The sequence below is a fragment of the Heterodontus francisci genome, chromosome 4 (genome assembly GCF_036365525.1).
Source record: "Heterodontus francisci isolate sHetFra1 chromosome 4, sHetFra1.hap1, whole genome shotgun sequence".
Taxonomy (NCBI): Eukaryota; Metazoa; Chordata; class Chondrichthyes; order Heterodontiformes; family Heterodontidae; genus Heterodontus; species Heterodontus francisci.
Genome location: NC_090374.1, coordinates 72,940,408 through 72,963,494, shown reverse-complemented (window position 1 = coordinate 72,963,494; position 23,087 = coordinate 72,940,408). Strand labels below are relative to the sequence as shown.

The window sequence follows — 23,087 nt, the reverse complement described above, 5'->3', positions numbered from 1 at the left end:
GGGTGGGGCAAAAGAGAACAAAAGGGAAGGTGTTGATAGGACATGGGTCACAGAGAATAACTGACAAGGAGGTCGTGGGGCAAAGGCAAAGAGTGTGTTAATAGTATGATGAAAGACAAAGCGTTAATGCAGCGAGGGTGTTAAATGACAGTATAATGAAAGCACTAGACAAAAGCACAAACATGAAAAAAAACTGGGCAGGCACGTGGTAAAAAAAATTGAATGATGAAACAAACTAAAATAAAAAGTAAAACTAAAAATAAAAAGAGGGGGCAGTCATGCTGTGAAATTATTGAACTCAATGGGTGTTGTTCCTTGAGCTTGCGTTGATGTTCACTGGAACACTGCAGCAAGCCCAGGACAGTAACGTGGGCATGTGAGCAGTGTTGAAATGGCAAGCGACAGGAAGCTCGGAGTCATGTTTTCAGGCTGAGCGGGGGTGTTCCGCAATGCGGTCACCCAATCTGCGTTTGGTCTCCCTAATGTACAGGAGACGACATTGTAAGCAGCGAATACAGTATACTAAACTGAAAGAAGCACAAGTAAATCGCTGCTTCACCTGAAAGGAGTGTTTGGGGCCTTTGATAGTGAGGAGAGAGGAGGTAAAAGTGTAGGTATTACACCTTGTGCGATTGCATGGCAAGATGCCATGGGAAGGGGACGAGGTGCCGGGGGTAATGGGGGAGTGGACCAGGTGTTGCGGAGGGAATGATGCCTTCAGAATGCTGATGGGAGGGGTGGGAAAGATGCGTTTGGTAGTGGCATTACGCTGGACGTGGCGGAAATGACGGAGGATGATCCTTTGGATGTGGAGCTGGTGGGGTGGTAATTGAGGACAAGGAGAACCCTGTTGCAGTTCTGGGAAGGAGGGAAGGGGTGAGGGCAGAGGTGTGGGAAATGGGCCGGCCACGGCTGAGGGCCCTGTCAACCACAGTGGGGGGGGTGGGGGGGGATCCTCGGTTAAGGAAAAAGGAAGACCTATCAGAAACGCTGTTGCGGAAGGTAGCATCATTAGAGCAGATGAGTCAGAGACGGAGAAACTGGGAGAATGGAATGGAGTCCTTACAGGAGGCAGGGTGTGAGGAAGTGTAGTCAAGGTAGCCGTGGGAATCAGTGGGCTTATAATGAATATTAATAGACAGCCTATCCCCAGAGATGGAGACAGAGAAGTCAAGGAAGGGAAGGGAAGTTTCGGAGATGGACCCTGTAACGGTGAGAGAAGGGTGGAAATTGGAAGCAAAATTGATAACGTTTTCCAGTTCGGGGTGGGAGCAGGAAACGGCACCGATACAGTCATCAGTGTGCCGGAAAAAGAGTTGGGGGAGGGGGCCTGAGTAGGACTGGAACAAGGAATGTTTGACATATCCCACAAAACGACAGGCATAATTAGGACCTATGCGGGTACCCATAGCAACACCTTTTACTTGAAGTCCTGGAAATACTCAGCAGGTCTGGCAGCATCTGTGGAGAGAGAAGCAGAGTTAACGTTTCAGGTCTGTGAGAGGCCACAGACTGCACAGGTACTGCATCAATATCTGAGGAGTTGTGAATGGTACTGAACACATTACAATCTTCAGTGAACATCCCCACTTCTGACCTTAAGATGGAGGGAAGGTCATAGATGAAGCAGCTGAAGATGTTTGGCCTAGGACACTACCCTGAGGAGCTCCTGCAGCGATGTCCTGGGGCTGAGATGACTGGCCTCCAACAAACACAACCATCTTCCTTTGTGTTAAGTATGTGTCTAACCGGTGGAGAGTTTTTCCCTGATTCCCATTGACTTCATTTTGGCCACGGCTCCTTGATGCCACACTTGATGTCAAGGGCAGTCATTCTCACCTCACCACTTGAATTCAGCTCTTTAGCTCATATTTGGACCAAAGCTGTAATGAAGTCTGGAGCCGAGTGGCACTGGTAGAACCCAAACTAATCATTGTTGATCAAGTTATTCCTGATAGCACTGTCAATAACACTTTCCATCACTTTGCTGATGGTTGAGAGTAAACTGATTCTCATGGGGTGGTAATTGGCCAGCTTTTTGTGGACAGGACATACCCGGGCAATTTTCCATATTGACAGGTAGATGCTATTGTTGTAGCTGTACTGGAACATCTTGGCTAGGAGTGCAGCTAGTTCTTCAATACTAAGGCTGGGATGTTGTCAGGGCGCATAGCCTTTACTGTATCAAGTGCCTTCAACTGTTTCTTGATATCGCATGAAGTGAATTGAGTTGGCTGAAGACTGGCATCTGTGATACTGGGGACCTCGGGAGGAGGCCGAGGTGGATCATCCCTCGGCACTTCTGGCTGAAGATGGTTCCAAATGCTTCAGCCTTTTTTTTTGTATTGACATGCTGGGCTCCTCCATGATTGAGGATGAGGATGTTTATGGAGCTTCTTCCTCCGGTTAGTTATTTAATTGTCCACCACCATTCACAACTGGATGTGGCAGGACTACAGAGTTTTGATCTGATCTGTTGCATGTGCAATCGCTTAGCTCTGCCTATTGCATACTGCTTCCGCTGCTTAGCATATTTGTAGTCCTGTGTTGTAGCTTCACCAGATTGGCACCTCATTCTTAGCTATGCCTGGTGCTGCTATTGGTATGCTCTCCTGCACTCATAATTGAACCAGGGTTGATCGCCTGGCTTGATGGCAATGATAGAGTGAGGGATATGCTGGGCCAAGGGATTACAGATTGTGGTTGAATACAATTCTGCTGCTGCTGATGGCCCACAGCGCCTCATGGATGGCCAGTTTTGGGCTGCTGGATCTGTTCTGAATCTATCCCATTTAGCACGGTAGTAGTGCCACACAGCACGATGGAGGCTATCTTCAGTATGAAGACGGGACTTTGTCTCCACAAGCACTGTCCGGTGGCCACTCTTACCAATTCTATCATGACAAATGCATTTGTGACAGTAAGATTGGTGGGGGCAAGATCAAGCAGGATTTTCCCTCTAGGTGGTTCCCTGCCGCAGGCCCAGTCTGGCCGATATGTCCTTCAGGACTAGGCCAGCTCAATCACCATCTACAAGATGCACTGCAGCAACTCAAAAGAATCCTTGGACAGCACCTTCCAAACCTGCAAACTCTATCACCTAGAAGATCAAGGGCAGCGGACACCTGGAACACCACCACCTCCAAGTCCCTCTCCAAGTCACACACCATCCTGACTTGGAAATATATTGCAATTCCTTCACAATCACTGGGTTAAAAACCTGAAACACCCTCCCTAACTGCACTGTTGGTGTACCTACAACACATGGACTGCAGCGGTTCTAAAAGGCGGCTCACCACTACCTTCTGAAGGGCAATTAGGGATGGGCAATAAATGCAGGTTTTGTCAGTGATGCCCACATCCCATGAATGAATAAAAACAAAAACAGAGTTGCAGTCTGTGTCCATTTATAGGATCACAAGTGAATCCCCAGTGAACGGTTGTATTTTGGACTGGAGTTAAGTATGCAGCTCCCCAGGGATCAATATTAGGACCAGAGCTTTTCTTGATCTGTATTAATGGCCTAGTCTTGGGTGTGCAGGGCACAATTTCATAATTTGCAAATAACACAAAACTTGGAAGTATTGTAAACTGTGAGGAGGATACTGATAGACTTCAAGAGGACATAGACAGTTTGGTCCAAATGGGTGAGAATGTGGCAGATGGAATATAATGCAGAGAAGTGTGGAGTGCTACATTTTAATCGGAAGAATGAGGAAAGGCAATATAAAATAAAGGATAGAATTCTAAAAGGAGTTCAGGAGCAGATGGACCTGGCGGTAAATGTGCATTGAATGTGGCAGGGCAGGTTGAAAAGGGGATTAATAAGGCATTGAGGATCCTGGGCTTTATAAATAGGGGCATAGAGTACAAAAAAAGTTATGGTTATAAAACACTGGTTTGACCTCAGCTGTAGTATTGTGTCCAATTCTGGATATCACACTTTAGGAAGGATGTGACGGCATTGGAGAGAGTGCAGAAGAGATTTATGAGAATGATTCAGGAGACGAGAAACTTCAATTACATTGATAGATTGGTGAAGCTGGGTCTGTTCTCTTTAGAGAAGAGAAGGTTGAGAGGAGATTTGATAGAGGTGTTCAAAATCATGAGGGTTTTGGACACTATAGATAAAAAGAAACTGTTCCCGTTGGCAGAAGAATTGAGAACCAGAGGACATCAATTTAAAGTGATTGGAACAAGAAACAATGGCAATATGAGGAATAACTTTTTTACATGGCAATTAGTTAGGATCTGGAATGCACTAAGAGTGTGGTGGAGGCAGATTCAATTACGGCTTTCAAAAAGGAATTGGATAATTATGAGAAGAGAAAGAAAATTGCAGGGCTATGGGGAAAAGGCAGGGGAGTGGGACTAGTTGAGTAGCTCTTACAGAGAACTGGCAAGGAAGCAATGGGCCAAATGGTCTCCTTCTGTGCTGTAATCATTCTATGATTCAATGGCACTACACAGCCACTCTTGGTGATGGACATTGAAGTCTCCCACCCAGAGTACACTCTGTGCCCTTGCTATCCTCAGTGCTTCTTCCAAGTGGTATTCAACACGGAGGAGTGCTGATTCATCAGCTGAGGGAGGGCAGTATCTGGTTATCAGCAGGAGGTTTCCTTACCCGTGTTTGACTGGATGCCATGAGACCTCATGGAGTCTGGAGTCAATGTTGAGGACTCACAGGGTCATACCACCAGCCACCCCCCCGACTGTGCTGCCACCTCTGGTATGTCTGTCCTGCCGGTACAGGACATATCCAGGGATGGTGCTGGAGGAGTCTAGAACATTGGCTGTGAGGTATAATTCAGTGAGTATGACTGTTACTTGACTAGTCTGTGGGACATTTTTCCCAATTTTACACAATTCCCCAGATGTTAGTGAGGAAAACATTGCAGGGTTCACTGGGCAGGGTGTGCATTTGCCATTTCGGGTGCTTAGGTTGATGCCTGGTGATCCATTTGATTTTATTCTTCTTTGAATTTTCTGTAGCTGTTTGATACAATTGAGAGGCTTGCAAGGCCATTTCAGAGGGCTGCTAAGAGTCAGTGACATTTCTGTGGGTCTTGTGTCACATGTGGGCCAGACTAGGTAAGGATGGCAGATTTCCTTCCCTAAAGGATATTAGTGAACCAGATGGGTTTTTACGACAATCCGGGAGTTTCATGGTCACCATTACTCAGACTAGCTTTTTATTCCAGGTTTTAATTGATTAATTGAATTTAAATTCCACCAGCTGCCATAGTGGGATTTGAACTCATACCTCCGGAGCATTAGTCTGGGCCTCTAGATTACTAGTCCAGTAACATTACCACTATGCTATTGTTCTCCGAAATTAGAGAATATTAATACCTCTGAGGACCAGCGAATGTTTAAATGATTCCAGCAATATACAAAAGGGGGAGGGAAGCATGGAAATCTGTCAAAGGTACTAGTGGCCCAAGAGTATGGTGGAATTAAAAGGCAAGGGGTTCAGACCATCCCACTAGCTGTGTGCCTATAGGGGATCCTCATCCCAAGCACTCACCCACATCCTTTTTCATTCCTGGAAGTGTTGGTGTACCCAACCTACATTACTGGCACCTGCTGTTAAGAGAAAATGGGAGCTGTTAAGATTGACGTTGGAAGTTGTTAAAGTCAATATGACAACAATAACAACAACTTGTATTTTTATAACACCGTTAACATCGTAAATGTATTATGGTACTTAACGGAAGCATTATCAAATATAATTTGACACAAAGTAACATAAGAAGATATTGGGTCAGATCTTGGTCTAGGAGATAGGTTTGAAAGAGTGTCTTAAAGGAGGAAAGAGAGCTCGAGAGGTGGAGTGGTTTAAGGAGGGAATTCCAGAGCTTAGAGCTTTGGCCGCTGAAGGCGCGGGTGCCGATGGTGGAACCATTAAAATCAGGGATGCTCAAGAGGTCAGAGGGCTGTTATGTACCTAGCAGAAAGATGAGGTACTGTTTCTTGAGCTTCATTGGAACAGTGTAGAAGCCAGGGACAGAACAGTATGAGTGGGAATGGGACACTGTTAAGCGAACAGAAGCTCAGAATCACGCTTGTAGATAAAATGGGGTTCAATAAAGCGATTGTCAAATCTGTGTTTGGTCTCCCTGTTGTGGAGAAAACGCTGATGTAAGTGACGAATACAGTAGAGTCATAGAGTATATTAGGTGCAAGAAGTATAAATGAGTTACTGTCTCACCCACAGGAGGTGTCTGTGGCCCTGGACAATTGTATGGAAGGAGATGAAAGGGCCGATGTTGCTTCTTCTGTGCTTGCATAGGAAGGTGCGGGGGAAAGAGCGCAGGCGTTAGGGGTGATGGAGGAGCGGACTGGATGTTACACCGTGAACAGTTCCCTTCAGAGTGCTGAAAGGGAAGGGGAACAAAAATGTGTTTGGTGGTCATGGAAAAGGTGGAGGATGATTCGTTGAATGTGAAGGCTGGTAGGTGGAATGTGAGGACAAGCGAAACTTCTCATGGTTCTATGGAGTGGGGGTGATGGTGGAAATGCTGAAAATGGAAGAGCCCTGCTTATCATGGTGGAGTGGAATCCTTGGCTGAGAAAAACAGAAAACATTTTGGAAGTTTTGGTATGGAAGGTCGCATTGTTAGAGCAGAGGCTATAGAGACGGCAAAGCTGAAAGAAGGGAATGGAATCCTCACAGGAAATGGGGTGGGAAGAAGTATATTTGAGGTAGCTGTGGGAGTCATTAAGCTTGTAATGGATATAGGAGATGGAGATTTAAAAGTCAAGGAAGGGAAGGGGAGTGAGAGGCGGACCATGTGAAGGTAATGGAGAGGTGACAGTTAAAAACAAAATTCTCCAGCTCAGAGCCAGAATAGAAAGCAGCATCAACTTAGTTGTCTGTATAGTCGAAGAAAATGTCAGGGAGGGGACTTGTCTAGGACTGGAACGAAGAATGCTCATCATATCCCACAAAAAGGACGGTATAGATAGCAGCTATGCAGGTTCTATTGGCGACACCTTTTATTTGGAGGAAGTGAGTGGAGTTGGTAATCCAGGCTCCTATTGAAGTTGTCTATTCAAAACCACCTTCTCTGGACATTTATTCCACATTTCTACTGTTGTGTTGGAAAATAAGATTTTTTTTTCTGTCCTCTAATCTTGCTTGACACATCTGTATTTTAGACTTGTGTCATTTTTTTCCCCTATACTCATTGTCCAAATTAAATAGCTTGTTAGTTGAACCTGATCTTGGAGGCAGATTTTCAGCCTGGGCAGTAATCTGAATTAATGGAATTCAGGCAGTCTCGAAAAAGGATTAGATTAGATTAGAGATACAGCACTGAAACAGGCCCTTCGGCCCACCGAGTCTGTGCCGAACATCAACCACCCATTTATACTAATCCTACACTAATCCCATATTCCAACCAAACATCCCCACCTGTCCCTATATTTCCCTACCACCTACCTATACTAGTGACAATTTATGATGGCCAATTAACCTATCAACCTGCAAGTCTTTTGGATGTGTGATCTGCCTCACCAGGTTATCATCACCTAGGTGGTGAAGACAAAAGTCTACCATTATTTCCAAGACATACCTCTGGAGTTGCACTGACCTCATCCAGATACATGCAAAGCAGTTCCACAGAGCAAGACAGCGAAGGAGAGTTGTGGAGGAAGGATGCTGTAATCAACCATGTCAAATGCTAAGGAGGGGTCCGGGAAGATGTGGAGAGATAATGCATCATGGTTACAATCACAGAGGATGTATATTTGGGAATTTGACGAAGCTGTTTTGGTGCTGTGAGGTGGGCATAAACAACTTGAGACATTCAGCAAAAGGAGTTAAAGGACAATGGACATGGAACTGAGAGACAAAAACAGGCTTGAGAATTTGAGAGAGGAAAGGAAGGTTAGAGATAGTGCAATCAGGGGAGATGGTGGTGCAGTGGTAATGTCACTAGGCTAATAATCTGGATGCCTAGGCTGAATTCCCTGGGAACACAGGTTCAAATCCTACCATGGCAACTGGTGAAATTGAATTTCAATTCAATTAATTAAAAATCTGGAATTAAAAACTAGTTTTAGTAATAGCACCATGAAACTATCATCAATTATCATAAAAAACCATCAGATTCACTAATGGCCTACATATGACTCACAGCAATGTGGTTGACTCTTAACTGCCCTCTGAAATGGCCAAGTAAGCCACTCAGTTCAAGGGCAATTAGGGATGGGCAGCAAATGCTGGCCTGCCAATGATGCCCACATCCCAGGAAAGAATAAAAAAATAGATAAAGCAGTTCTGCAGGGGGAGGGATAGTGCCAGAAGGAAAAGACTGTTTGCAATGCTGGCTGCCATGTGGGCCTCGGAATGGTATTGAGTGAAGGCATGTACCCAAAATGTATGCCATCCTATCAGCTTAGCATTTTTTCTCTCAGAGTCTCTCGTGAGTCTTTAGAACGCTCTTCCTCAAAAGGCAGTGGAAGCAGAGTCTTTAAATATTGCTCAGGCAGAGGTAGATAGATTCTTGATAAGCAAGGGGGTAAAAGGTTATCAGGGGTCGGCGGGAATATGGAGTCGAGGTTACAATCAGATCAGGCACATCTTATTGAATGGCGGAGCAGGCTCAAGGGGCCGAATGGCATACTCCTGCTCCTAATTCATATGTTCGTATTAAAACAGTCAACGGTTATCTCTGTGAGCTTGATGTTTGGATTATTGTTTGATGTGAATTTTAGAGTTGGCACAGGACTTGAAACGTGGGCCACTGTTTATTTGTGCTTCGCTGTGTATTGTATTCTTTCATTTTTTAAGTATGGTTTCTTTCTATTGAAAATCTACTATTGTAAGAAAAGGTTATTATGTTGAAGGTTTCATCATTATGCATTTACGAGCTGTGTCTGTTAAAGTCTTATCTGATCCAGTTGATCAATTGCGCATGTTCACTCCCTTGGTTACAAAAATGTGCATCAGTTCGCATAAAGCCCTGGGGAAGGTTATTTCTCCTATTGATTGGCCTAACTAAAGCAGGTTGATCAGTTCTTACATTGATTAATATATTTTTCAAGAACGTTCATATCAAGGTTAATAACAAAGCTTTGCAGGAATTCTTTGTGATCTCTGACTTTGTTGTGAATGTACTTAGTCTACTGAAAAATAATACGGTTTTCAATGGTCAAGCCAATCCTTCACTATAGTCATGCCTGAAAAAAGTGAGCATTTAGTACAGTAGCGCTGAGATACCTAGCCATGTATCGTTTTTGTCACATTTGACCTCAAGCTATGTTGGGTATTGTTGCAAAATTTCAAACTGTTCCTTTAAAAAAATAAGTAATGAAAATATGATTCCATAGATGTTTGAAAAACACATTTTATAGCTATAGCCTTTATTATTTTGATTACTACAACTTTAGTTCATTTTGTGATAGTGTTCCAATTCAAAAGGTGATTAAATATGCTGCTCAGGTTTTCTAGGACACTTTTAAGTGAGGTGCTTTTGACATTCTGCTGCTGCAGACTTAGTGTTAGTGGAAACACTGTGTACTGTGTTGTTGGAGAAATTGACAGAGGTTCTTTCAGTCAGAAGCGAGTGGTGCTAGACCAGGGCTAACCAACCTTTTCGCGTGGGGGTGGCCACATTACAATTTTTGTCTTACAAAGGGGGCCAGTGAGACAATTTCTGAAAGATAAAGGCATAAAAATTTATTTTACCATTAATCAAAACAACAACAGATGTGCATTTTTGTGAAGAAGCTTTAAATGAGAAGATTAATTTATTGACTTACTTTCTCATTATTATGTTGGACACAGATTTAGTGAGATACCTGGCATTTGTTTGCTTGCGCAGGTAGTCAATGTTTGCCCGCACACTTGTAACGATGCAGATTATTCCAGATAGATGTCCATCTGTCATGAATGATCTTGATCACTCCCTCTCCCTCTCTCTCTCTCTGTCTCCCCCTGTGTCCCCCCTCTCTGTGTTCCCCCCTCTATGTGTTGTTTCCCCACTCTTTGTGCCGTCCTTGTTCTCTGTGTCCTCCCCTCTCTCTCTCTGCCCCACCCCGTTCCCCTCTCTCTCTGTTTCCCCCTCTCTCTCTCCCCCCCGCTTTCCTTCTGTTCACCTGTCTCTCTCTGTGCCCCCCCTCTCTCTGTCGCCCCCCCACCCTTACTCTGCCCCCTTCTCTCTCTCTCTGTTCCACCCTTTCTGTCTCGCTCCCGCTGTCTCCGTCACTCCCCCCGTCTCTCTCACTGTCCCCTCTCTCTCTGACGCCCCCTCTCTCTGACAGTTGCAGAGCGCGACAACACTCAGCAGAGCAACTTTGTGGTTGGTCAGTCTTTTTTAGAACATCGCAAGTTAGTTTCACAGCTGACTGGTGCTGACAGCAGGAACAGCGGTTTCTGTACTTCAAACAGATTTGTGGTTTTCCGGAGGGTTCTGATTTTTATTTTCAAAACCAGCCGGAAAACCCCAATTCTGTCCAAAGTTCAGAAACCGCTGTTCCCGCTGTCAGCCCCTGTCAGCTGTGAAACTGACCTGTGATTCTTTTTTTAAAAGCCGGTCTGGAGGAAGAAGCCAATGGAAAATTTCTCATCTCCAAAATACATCCGTGGGCCGGTTGGAAACCTTTGGTGGTCCGGATCCTAGCTAGCGAGCTGTATGAAAGACAACGTTGTGCTAGACCTTTGGAAGGAGTGCTGTCGGCTTGAAAGGCCTGTGAGCAGAAAACTTGCTGTCAGTCATAGGGGCTATAGTTGCAGTACCTCTTGGGGTGCAGAATATGAAGATGGAGCAGAGACAGCAGAGAGGAGAAGCTGTTCACAGAAGGAGGAGGAGAGCTCTCAAAATAAGGCCTTACCCACCTGGCATCTTCAGAGAATACTTCTCCTACCTCCACTTTAGCCAATAGTAGTGTCTGTGGTAGCTATGCTTCACCACGGAGGTGGTCACAGCACTGTGCCACCTTCTTGAATGGAACCTGCTACTGCAGAGCATAGCACGATGCTGCAAGTGGCCATTAAGGTCGTTGTGGCCCTCAATTTCTATGCCTCAGGATCGCTTCATCAGGGAGGTCCCCTGTATGCAAGCATAGGGGACTTCATTGTCTTCTCTCTAAACAACAGGAGGACTGGGCATGTGGCTTTGCCAATGGTTCACGGAGGCATCGATTGCATGCGCTTGGCTCTGCAGGCGCCACATCTCAAAGGGGATATGTACAGTAACCGCAAAAGGTTCTACTCCGTGAACATGCATTTGGTGTGCAACCACGCACAGACCATCATGTTGATGAATGCCCGCTTTCCTGGCAGCAGTCACAATGCTTTTCTCCTGTGCTAGTCAGCTGTTCCCACCATCTTTGAGCTACTACATTGAATCAGAGAGTGGCTGTTCAGTGACAAGGGCCACCAACTCTACACGTGGCTAATGACCCCTCCACAACCAGACCACATGTGGACAGTACTCATACAATGAGAGCCATGCTGCAACTAAGAATGTCATGGAGCAAACCATCAATGTCCTGAAACAGCAGTTCCACTGCCTGGACTTCTCAGAAAGCCCTCCAGTGCTCACCGGAGCAAGTCTTGCAATTCATGGTGGTCTGCTGTGTCCTCCACAACCTGGCAATCATGAGGGCGTAGCCCTTGATGCCGGGCTTTTGGCAACCATCTCAGAAAGGGGCGGAAAGAAGGTGCCATCTGGGACATCTTTGATCCAGATGGGCTGTTCATCAAACTCCAGTACCCTTAAAAAAAAACACAGATCACTGTTGCTTCACACTTCTCCACCTTTCCATCCCTCTGTTACCGATCATCATAGCGCCCTCTTAGACACAATCTGAAATAAAAGGCACAAGAAACCAACCATTCCATACCAATTTTATCCTACAGAACAATCAATAATGGTTATAATACTCAACTTATTCACCCTTGTGCTTTCCCTTAGTGCCTATCTTGCTGGAGCCTTTGCCGAGCCTACTGCTGCTACACAGTGCTACCCAAGTGGCTGCAGCATGGCTGGTGGCAGGCTGCTGACTTTCAATGGGAAAGACTGCAGATGGCCTTACATGGTGCCCTTGAGCAGTTCAGGGCCTAAAAAAGCCTGGCTTCGGACTGTACCACCAAAGCATGGGCGGCAGCAGTCTGGGCTGGCTAGCTAAGGCCAAAACAGGGACTCTGGTGGAGTGACAATGGTGAGAGGACGATCATGCCCTCTTGGGAGGGAACAGCAGGTTTGTGCTCCATGGAGCCACTGCCACTTCCTTGGGGCAGCACCCCAACAGTCTGAGTAACAGTCTGTTGGAGCACAGGTTGCTGGGCTGCTATGAGACTTTGCATGCCCTTTTGAGCACTGGTATCCATAGCCAAGATGGCAGCAGTCTGAGCCTGCATGGCACCAAACTGGGCTTGCATAGTGACAAGCAGAGATCTCATGACCACAGTTTGAGTTTCCACTGCAGCACTCAGACGTTGAGTGTCCTCTGCCTGTGCTACAATGGAAGCTCAGACATCAGGCATCAGACGCTGCATTACAGTTGGGTCCATAAGTGCTGTTGTGGAGTTGGCCACAGCTTCTACAGTGGAATAGATGGGCTCCAAGCACTACCCAAAGCCCTGTGCTATGTTGGAGCTGGACTCCTCCATGCTCTTTGACAGTGACAACAAGTTTTCTGGCAGGCCTGCCACTGCACCAAGCATTTTGGTGTGCATGTCCATCAGCTGGTTCCTCTATGCCACCCCATCATAGTTCTTATCTGAATTCTCTGCAGCACAATTCATGTGTGACCTCTCCCTTTGGTAAGCTGGTGCATGCACTCTCCTTTTCCACTGGCCTGGCTGCAGCCCACTCATATCTGGTGACTCATGTCATGCAGATTCCTCTATACTATCCTCTAAAGTATGCGCAGTGCCAGTATCTGAGCTGGTAGCTATGAGTGTCAGATCAAGTGATGATGCTTCTTCATCAGGGGTGTGCTCTTCTTCATGCACTTCATCGTCAGGCTGCACTGGCTGGCCACATGGCAGTTCTTGGGTCTCTGAAAGCATGAGTGCACAAGGGGAGGGTTGGGGTGGGTGGAAAGCAGGAGATGCATGGTCACAGTATCTGCAGCTTGTACTTCATACCAAATTCTAGGAAGAGGGTGGTGGGATTTGAAAAGGTGCATAAGGCAGGAACATACCGTCATCCTGGATGGCTTTAGTGGCACTGGTTGCCATGGCCTCAGTGACAGCCATGCCAATAATTTGTAACACCGTCTCCTCCAAGGGGCTGGGGACATGCAGCCGTCCACTTCTGGTTCTTTGCTGCTCCATCCTGTTATTGGCCACCTTGCCTTCCAAGAAAGAGGTAAGAGTGTCAGTGAGCGTTGTTGCAATGTGGTTGATGAATCTGCCATAGCTGGAAATATGTGGAAGCTGCAGGATGTGGGTGTGAGGGTTGCAGCAGTGTTAAGTTTGGGAGAATGAGGATGGAGCATGTGAATGTTAGGCATTCAACCTGATTGCTCGAGGTTGTTATTAGGTAAGTAATGGGGATGTGGAGCATTGAGGTTGGTGGTGTGGTGAGTGGGAGATGGCATTTGAAAATACATTTACTGACCTTGACCACTCTTGTAAGGTCACTGAACTTTTTCCAGCACTGTAGCCAGGTCCTGAGGGCCGGACTCCTGGTTTTGACCTCTGTGACTATATGCTCCCATTCCCTTCCAACTGCTTACCTGGAGGACCTTCTCCTCTCCTTTCTACCATGCACTAAGGCCTCCAGCGCTGAATTGGAGAACTTGGGAGCCCTCTCTCTGGCCCACTAGTCCATTGCACTGGTCTCTTGCTGCTAGGAAAGTCTCTCCCATCCTCTTCCAGCACCTGCTGCAGCCAGAATGCACCTCCTTTTTAAGCATTCTGACTTTAAGAAGTTCAGGCTAGTTTTAATTAGTAGCTAGCCTCACACAAATCTGGGCCCCCTAGTAAGCATGCAGCCAGTCAGCAGCAGGTTTAGCATTGGGCTGCATGCCACAATCATGGAGATGAGCAGGCAGCGTGGAGTTTGTGTGCTGCCTGCATCTCTTCCATTGGGCGCAGACCAATCACGCATCGTGATCTCTGTACCAGCTAACAGACCTTATCTAGTTTTTACCCCTCAGACTTTCTCAAGTACGTACATGGATCATTTAAATCAATCTGGTTGCATAAGTTATTGTAAAGCAGGTAATTCTACTTTATTCATTCAATCTTAATATACAAATAAGAAAGTCTTTCCATCCTATAGGGAACATCACTGTGGCTTAGAGACCTCATCCGTGACCAGTAATTATGTCGCGTCTGCAAATTCCAAAAGATTCCTCACTGTCTTGCAAGGGGTGCCACCTGCATTCTGCCAACTCTGGTGGTACCAGTGCTTGAGGGCACCATGAGGAGTGATTGCAGTGTGACTGCAGGGACTGCAACCCAAGCAATGTGTGGGCTTGTCCCTTTAAGTTTTCACATTTTCAGTCAGATGATCTTCTCCCAACCTTCCTTAATTCAGTAATAAAAATAGAAAATGCTGGAAATACTCAGCAGGTCAGGCAGCATCTGTGGAGAGAGAAACAGAGTTAACGTTTCAGGTCTGTGATCTTTCATCAGGTGATCTGATGCAGGTCAGACAGCAACAACACCTCAATATGGAGGTGCCCTGGGAGGTTCTGACGAAAGGTCACAGACCTGAAACATTCACTCTGCTTCTCTCTCCACAGATGCTGTATGACCTGCTGAATATTTCCAGCATTTTCTGTTTGTATTTCAGATTTCCAGCATCTGCAATATTTTGCTTACTTACTTACTAAAGACTCACTTTGGGCAGGTTCCTTTCTTCTTTTTCTTCTGAAGCTTATGCAGCATGCTTAACCATGTACTTCCACAAAATAGGAAAAAATAAATTTTTGTTGCCTAGTGATCTTAGATTAGACACTAGACGAAAAGCCCAACCCTGGAACACCACACTGTCAGCTGGCTGCCTTGAATTCCCAGGTAGTGGTATTATTTTATGAGGCTGTGTGGCTGTATGGGCTTTGGGACTCTGACGCTGGGACCAAATGGAGGTTCCGAGCCCACACTTGTTAGGAACGAGACCAGCGGAGTAATGTTCCCTGGGGTGGCCTCCTAATTGGCCATCTCCGAGCTCACCATCCTATTACGGATGGTGGGCGGGCTCCAAATGCTGCCGGGAGAGGTGGGCGCTGCTGAGGCAGGTCACAGACTGTGACGGCACCACAACATGGAGGTGCCCTGGGAGGCAATAATTTAAAGGGAAAATTTCAGAGGGGCCAAGCCATTAGGCCCCTTGGAGTGGAGGAGAAACCCCTCTGGTGGAAGCGTTTGGGTGGCGGGTGCAGCCTTTCTTGTCGGCGGCACCACTCTTTGGGGCATGGAGCCTCCAGCTGTGATGGCCCCCCCACTCCCAGCCTGCCACAGGGAGGCCGCCTGCATGGAGCTGGCACCCTCCGCATGTGGTGGGGAGCTGCTCTGGTGCTGCAAAATTGCCTTAATTGGGGCTTTAAGTATATAAATTGGCTGCCCACTGCCCTGCATTGTGCACACTTGGCTCTATATGGTTTGATTCAAAAGTATTCTGAATTCTTAAGACTTAAGGTGGTAGGAAATCATCTGGGGCTGTTTTCAGTTCTAATTAAGAGGCAGAATTTGTTAGGGGCCCTTATTATCGTGAAATAACATTTGTGATTTGCAGCAATGCCTAATGAGAAAGTGTGACATTAAAATTAAAAGGAGGTAGAGTGCTGTGCTACAGTGAATTAAGGAGAGTGCTGGTAACTGGGGGAGGGAAGAGTTGAGGTAGTGTAGGGTTATGCAGAGAGTAATGCGGGATAGGAATTAGAAGCCTTACCTTAGCAACCCTGGTCAGGTCAATAAACCTTTCCTAAATTACAGCTATGTCCTGGGGCAATACTTCTGATGTTGATGTAGTCGCGGGTCTGCTGCACATTCCCATAAAGCTGCCAAACACTTCATTGCTGTCTGTAACGAATAAAAGCTTCCCTGATGTTGCCACAAATGATTGCCATAGATTCTGACATCACACCTGTCTGTTGTTCCATATCTTTGGAGACTGACTTCAGCCTGTATATGTCTTATACGGCAAATATCCTTCCCTTCTGGGTTCCCCAACTCTGAAGACATGAGGTAGCAATTTTCCCAGCCTCCGCTAGTAGGTGCCACATCCTGAGCTACTGACATTGCCTGGATCTGCTCATTGGCATATCCAGCACAAAAAAAAGAGTAGACAGAGCCTCGGTTTAATGTCTCATCTGAAAGACAACACCTCTGACAGTGCAGCACTCCCTCAGTACTGTACTGAATTGTCAGCCTAGATTGTTTTGCTCAAGTTTCTAGAGTGGGACATGAGCCTACAACCTTCTAATTCAGGGAGAGAGTGCTACCTCTCAGCGATGGCTGACACTAGAATCGGAGATAGGTTAGTTTAGGCATGCAGGGAAACCACAGTTTCAGGAAAGAGAAGGTTGACTACTATAAAAACAGAAAGTCAACTGACAAGTAGACTTCATTGATCATTTCTGCTTTGATGCCCCTTGCAGCAGTCACTGAGGAGTCCTCTGAGTGACAGTCATCTGGTGATCTGCTCCAGGTACTTATGATTCGAAAGCAAATAGGGCTACCTCCCCAGGAATATCCAAGGCCTGGACTCTTTAGATGCTGAAGTTGTGCAGGGCACAATGAACAATGTGGGAGATACAAACGAGAATGTACAGCAGAGTCCCTCCCGACCTGTTGTATCAGCACTGAGTCGCCAGTGACCACTCTGGTGGAGCTGTGTAATTTGTTGTAGTGCCCTTCAGCTGCTATATTGGTGGCTTTTAGTGGGGTCTATCCATCATAACAGAGAATACAATTTTGTTAGAAACATAGAAAATAGGAGCAGGAGTAGGCCACTCGGCCCTTCGAGCCTGCTCCACCATTCATTATGATCATGGCTGATCATCCAACTCAGTAAGCTGTTCCTTCTTTCCCCCCATATCCTTTGATCCCTTTCGTCCCAAGAGGTATATCTAACTCCTTCTTGAAAACATACAATGTTTTGGCCTCAACTGCGTTCTGTGGTAACGAATTCCACAGGCTTACCACTCTCTGGGTGAAGAAATTTCTCCTAATCTCATTCCTGAAAGGTTTATCCCGTATCCTTAAACTATGACCCCTGGTTCTGGACTCCCCCACCATCGGGAACATCCTTCCTGCATCTACCCTGTCAAGTCCTGTTAGAATTTTATAGGTTTCTATGAGATTCCCCCTTCACTCTTCTGAACTCCAGCGAATATAATCCTAACCGACTCAATCTCTCCTCATATGTCAGTCCCGCCATCCCAGGAATCAGTCTGGTAAACCTTTGCTGCACTCCCTCTATAGCAAGAACATCCGTCCTCAAATAAGGAGACCAAAACTGCACACAATATTCCAGGTGTGACCTCACCAAGGCCCTGTATAATTGCAGCAAGACATCCCTGCTGCTGTACTCGAATCCTCTCACTATGAAGGCCAACATACCATTTGCCCTTTTTACTGCCTGTTGCACCTGCATGGTTACCTTCAGCGACTGGTGTATGAGAACACCCAGGTCTCATTGCCTATTCCCCTCTCTCAGTTTATAGCTGTTCAGATAATAATCTGCCTTCCTGTTTTTGCTACCAAAGTGGATAACCTCACATTTATCCACATTATACTGCATCTGCCATGCTTTTGCCCACTCACTCAACTTGTCCAAATCACCCTGAAGCCTCTCTGCATCCTGCTCACAACTCACCCTCCCACCCAGTTTTGTGTCATCTGCAGCTTTAGAGATATTACATTTAGTTCCCTCATCAAAATCATTAATATATATTGTGAATAGCTGGGGTCCTAGCACCAACCCTGCGGTAACCCACTAGTCACTGCCTGCCATTCAGAAAAAGACCCATTTATTCCTACTCTTTGTTTCCTGTCTGCCAACCAATTTTCTATCCATCACAATACATTACGCCCAATCCCATGTGCTTTAATTTTACATGCTAACCTCTTATGTGGAACTTTGTCGAAAGCCTTCTGTAAGTCCAAGTAAACCACATCCACTGGCACCCCCTCATCAACTCTACTAGTTACATCCTTGAAGAATTCTAGTAGATTTGTCAAGCATGATTTCCCTTTTGTAAATCCATGTTGACTCAGTCCGATTCTACCACTGTTCTCCAAGTGCTCTGCTATAAAATGTTGATAATGGACTCTAGAATTTTCCCCACTACCGATGTCAGGCTGATGTCTGGTCTATAATTCCCTGTTTTCTCTCTACCTCCCTTTTTAAATAGTGGGGTTACATTAGCTGCCCTCCAATCTGTAGGAACTGTTCCAGAGTCTATAGAAACTTGGAAGATGACCACCAATGTATCCACTATTTCTAGGGCCACTTCCTTAAGTACTCTGGGATGTAGGTTATCAGGCCCTGGGGATTTATCGGCCTTCGCTCCCATCAATTTCCCCAACACCATTTCTCTACTAATACTGATTTCCTTCAGTTCCTCCCTCTCACTAAACCCTGTGTTCCCCAACATTTCTGGTATCTTATTTGTGACCTCCTTTGTGAAGACAGAACCAAAGTATGCATTTAGTTGGTCAGCCATTTCTTTGCTCCCCATAATAAAATTCCCTGTTTCTGACTGTAAGGGACCTACATTTGTCTTCACCAATCTTTTTCTCTTCACATACCTATAGAAACTTTTATAGTCAGTTTTATGTTCCCTGCAAGTTTGCTCTCGTACTCTATTTTTCCCTTCTTAATCAATCCCTTGGTCCTCCGTTGCTGAATTCTAAACTGCTCCCAATCCTCAGGTCTGTTATTTTTTCTGGTGAATTTGTATGCCTCTTCCTTGGATCTAATGCTGTCTCTAATTTTCCCTTGTAAGCCATGGTTTGGCTCCCTTTCCCGTTTTACTTTTGCGCCAGACAGGAATAAACAATTGTTGCAGTTCATCCACGTGCTCTTTGAATGTTTGCCATTGCCTTCCACCGTCATCCCTTTAAGTAACGTTTCCCAATCCTTCATAGCCAACTCGCGCCTCATACCTTCGTAGTTTCCTTTATTAAGATTCAGGACCCTAGTCTCAGAATCAACTATGTCACTCTCCATCTTGATGAAGAATTCCATCATATTATGGTCGCTCATTCCCAAGGGTTCTCACACAACTAGATTGTCAACTATTCCTCTCTCATTACACAATACCCAGTCTAGGATGGCCTGTTCTCTAGTTTGTTCTTTTTCTTCTGAAAGTTATGCAGAACACTTAACGATATACTTCCACAAAATAGGAAAAAAATATTTTTGTTGCTTAGTGATCTTAGATTTGTCTTTAGATTGACATGCACTAGACTAGCAGCACAACCCACAAGCTATCCATTGACATGATTTTTTTTCCCTTGAAGAGCTCAGAGAGGGTCAAATTTTAAAGAATGATTACATTGTGACAACAACAAAGCAGATCTTGCTTTGACATGTAATATTTTGCACGTTATAGTATGTAATCACTGGATTAGGGAATGTCGACACTTCCTTTTAAGAAATTGATGGAGTTGCACCTGGACCCTGGAAGAGCCAGCAACCCAAAAAACTGGATGACTCTATCTCACTGGTACCTTATTGTGATACCAAAGTCACTGAATTCTCCAGCTCTCTTGTAAAGTGTTCCAATCACTTGATGATTATTTGCCCTTAATTCACGTGACGAATAGTACGGAAATCCCCCAAGGACTTTTTGAAAGAACATGGTGCCATAAAAGTTGAATGTGGTCATAACTTTCCTAGCCACAAAGAGAGCAGTGCATGCAGATGAGTGGCAGGTTATCTTGCAGTTGGTGACAGAGCTCGCATATCACTTGGCGGCACAGTGGCGCAGTGGTTAGCACTGCAGCCTCACAGCTCCAGGGACCCGGGTTCGATTCCGGGTACTGCCTGTGTGGAGTTTGCAAGTTCTCCCTGTGTCTGCGTGGGTTTTCGCCGGGTGCTCTGGTTTCCTCCCACCACCAAAGACTTGCAGGTTAATATGTAAATTGGCCATTATAAATTTCCCCTAGTATAGGTAGGTGGTAGGGGAATATAGGGACAGGTGGGGATATGGTAGGAATATGGGATTAGTGTAGGATTAGTATAAATGGGTGGTTGATGGTCGACACAGACTCGGTGGGCCGAAGAGCCTGTTTCAGTGCTGTATCTCTAAATATAAAAAATAAAAAATCACTTCTTTGGTGAAGCATGCTGTTTTACCTCTCCTCACTAATGTCGTCATCGAACCTGTGTTGCCTACATATTCTTTGGTGGGGCTAATATTTGGTGGGATTCACGCTCCTTAAAAGTTGTTTCACTTCCCTCTTCTTGATCCTATCCAGCTATTCCGCCTTCTCCATTAAAAAGGCATACAAAAGTAAGAAAATGCTGTGCCTGTTGCTGAGAGGACTTAGCTTGATTGAAGGAGCAGAAAAATCTCTCAGTGAGCTCTATGTCAGGAGCATGTATAAGCAAAATCTACCCTGTTGTTGCGACCAGGAGCAGAAGGGGTCTCAGGCTCCTCTCTCGCCCTTTCTGTGGTTTGGCCATAACAAGGTTTATCTTTTAAAACACAGTGCTTTTAGCTTAGCACCTCAGTGAGCCCTTGCTCACTGCCCTCTAATTACAATTGCATATGAATCAATCAGACAGGTTTTCTTGGGTTTAAACAAGAAAGATGTAAGTTTATTAACCTTATCACTCTAAACCGATTAAAATTATTAAAATACATGATGCATCTGCACTCACATGCACATGGGAGGCAGAAACACACAAATAGATACAGAGGGAAGAAAGAGTTAGGGGATGAAGTAGAGTTTGTAGTAAATGGAATACAGTTACGGTTCTTAATGTCCTTGGTATAATATCCTGAATTGAAGTTAAGGTCTTGGAGTCCTCGCTGAGGCCATGTGCGCAATTAAAGACTTGCTTCTCTGGTACCAGAAGGCCAAAGAGAGGCTTTGTCTGTAGTCTTGAAGCCTAGAAGCTGCCACTGTGGTTTTCCTGGGACTTTGCTGGAGAGAGAGACAGAGAGAGATGTCTTCCTCTTGAGGTTCAGAATTGCAGTCTCTTTCTTTTCTGTGAGGCACTATTCAAAAGCCCCAGTTGTACCAGCAGCTAGGTCATGTGACCATCTCTTTGTTTGAAACAGCAACTTCTTGGATGGTTGTTGGATTGCAAAGTCTTTCAGACATACTCGATAGGGGGTGGAGTTTGGTTCCTACAAAGTCAAAGGGTGTTGATCACCACTATTGCCAAGACCATTCTTGCTAATTGAATTAACAAGCACTCCCATTGTCTTTCTATTCAACTGTTTCTCAGCTAGTCCTTGACTTCTCAGAATGCAAATGTGCAACCATATTTTCAGTTCTGCTTTTTTTTAAAAAGTTAATTTGCAATGTCCAGTAAAAAGTTTCAAGCAGTGTCCCATGTAACAAAATTAATATGTTTCCATTTGGCAGGTATGATTTCCGTCACACTGTGTTGTCGACCAAATCAAAAATGACAATGCTCTTCTGGCTCTTCTCTCAATACAAAAAACGTGTTTTTCCTTTTAACCTTTTCTTTTGGAGTTCTTCTTGGGAGATATAGAATACATAGAAACAGAAAATTTACAGCACAGAAGGAGGCCATTCAGCTCATAGTGTCTGTGCCAGAAACCACTTCCCTGCACAGACCAGTGCCTAAATCTAGTACCTTAGTCCACTTGGCCACACTAGTGCCCTCATGTTTTTAAAAAAGATGGAAGTTGATCATCTTGAAATAGCATGAGTGGTAAATGTAACCTGGGTTTAGAAGCAAGCCTATCCAACAGTTTACAGTGAACCAAAGGTTATATAGACAAGAAAAGAAAAGGAATTACAACAAAGCAACTTCATCTAATTGTGTTCAGAGTGTTTCAGATTTATACTCTCATTAAAAAAGCATATATTTTCCACAAACATAAAACTAAATGATTTAAGATGTCACTATTATTGAATTTTTAGCATCTTCTTGCACCAATGCCTTGACAAACAGCAACTAATTATATGACAATTTTTTGTTGTAACTAAGTAAAATGGATATTTATTAAAACCTTTTCAGTTTGCTTACTGTGATATCCATGCAGCATGTGGATGGAGTTGTCTATAGCTGGATGACTCTGAAAATGTAATTGAAAGCTACCTTTGTCATACATAATGAAAGTTTACATTGTCCACTTGTAATGTAGTCTTGGAAATTGTTTTTATGTTCTTGTCGAAAAACAATGATGTTTACAATTTATAGTCAGACATCCTGTTCTTGTAAAATTTGTTTTAACACTTCTAAATGTTAACAATGAATACTTTACAGGCATAGCACTGAAAATGTGATGAGTGTTTTAAGTGTTAGCCCAATTTATTTTAAATTACCTAATTTTACTGAACTTTAAGTCAATGAATCCCTGTTAGAGTTTTAAATGCTTAAAACATTGATTGAAATTCAAAAGCTTTACCTAAATAAGTTCTTAAACTTCCTCAGTTAGAAGTAGAATTTAATATTGCAAGTCTTCTGGAATTAATTTGTGAAGTAAAGAAATACATAACAAAATAGTTACAATTATTGCCTGTTACAGTAGTGCTGTTAGTTCACCAAAGCTGGCATTTTGAGTATGGGCAAACCTAGTGAGCGGAATCAGTATAACTTTCCCAACTCTCTCATACCTTAACTCCACTATCCCTGCAATGGGCAGTAACAGACATAATAAAATGACTGTTTCATCTGTCACTCCAACTGATCGACAGGGAGGTGGAACCGGATGGGTTAGAAATGTGCTGGAGAACTATGAAAAAGAGGCCCAATTTTTTTTAAGAATGCTCAGAGGGATTGATGACACGATTAAACCAAAGGATCATTGCTCTTTTAAAGGGATTACGAGCTCACGGATATGTCTCTGTTAAACATACAGCTTCTATTCTGCATTGGAGGCTAATTAAAACACTTCACTGTCTCTTGCTCCAGAATAGAAACTTTGCATTTAGATGTGTTAGCAACAACTATCGTTGCCACATT

At 44.7% G+C, this 23,087-nt stretch overlaps 1 protein-coding gene across 12 annotated transcripts in view; it reads left to right on the top strand.

Annotated features, from left to right (window-relative positions):
- Positions 1-23,087, top strand: part of arb2a (ARB2 cotranscriptional regulator A) — a 771,898-nt gene that overhangs the window by 418,057 nt on the left and 330,754 nt on the right. The window lies entirely within an intron of this gene.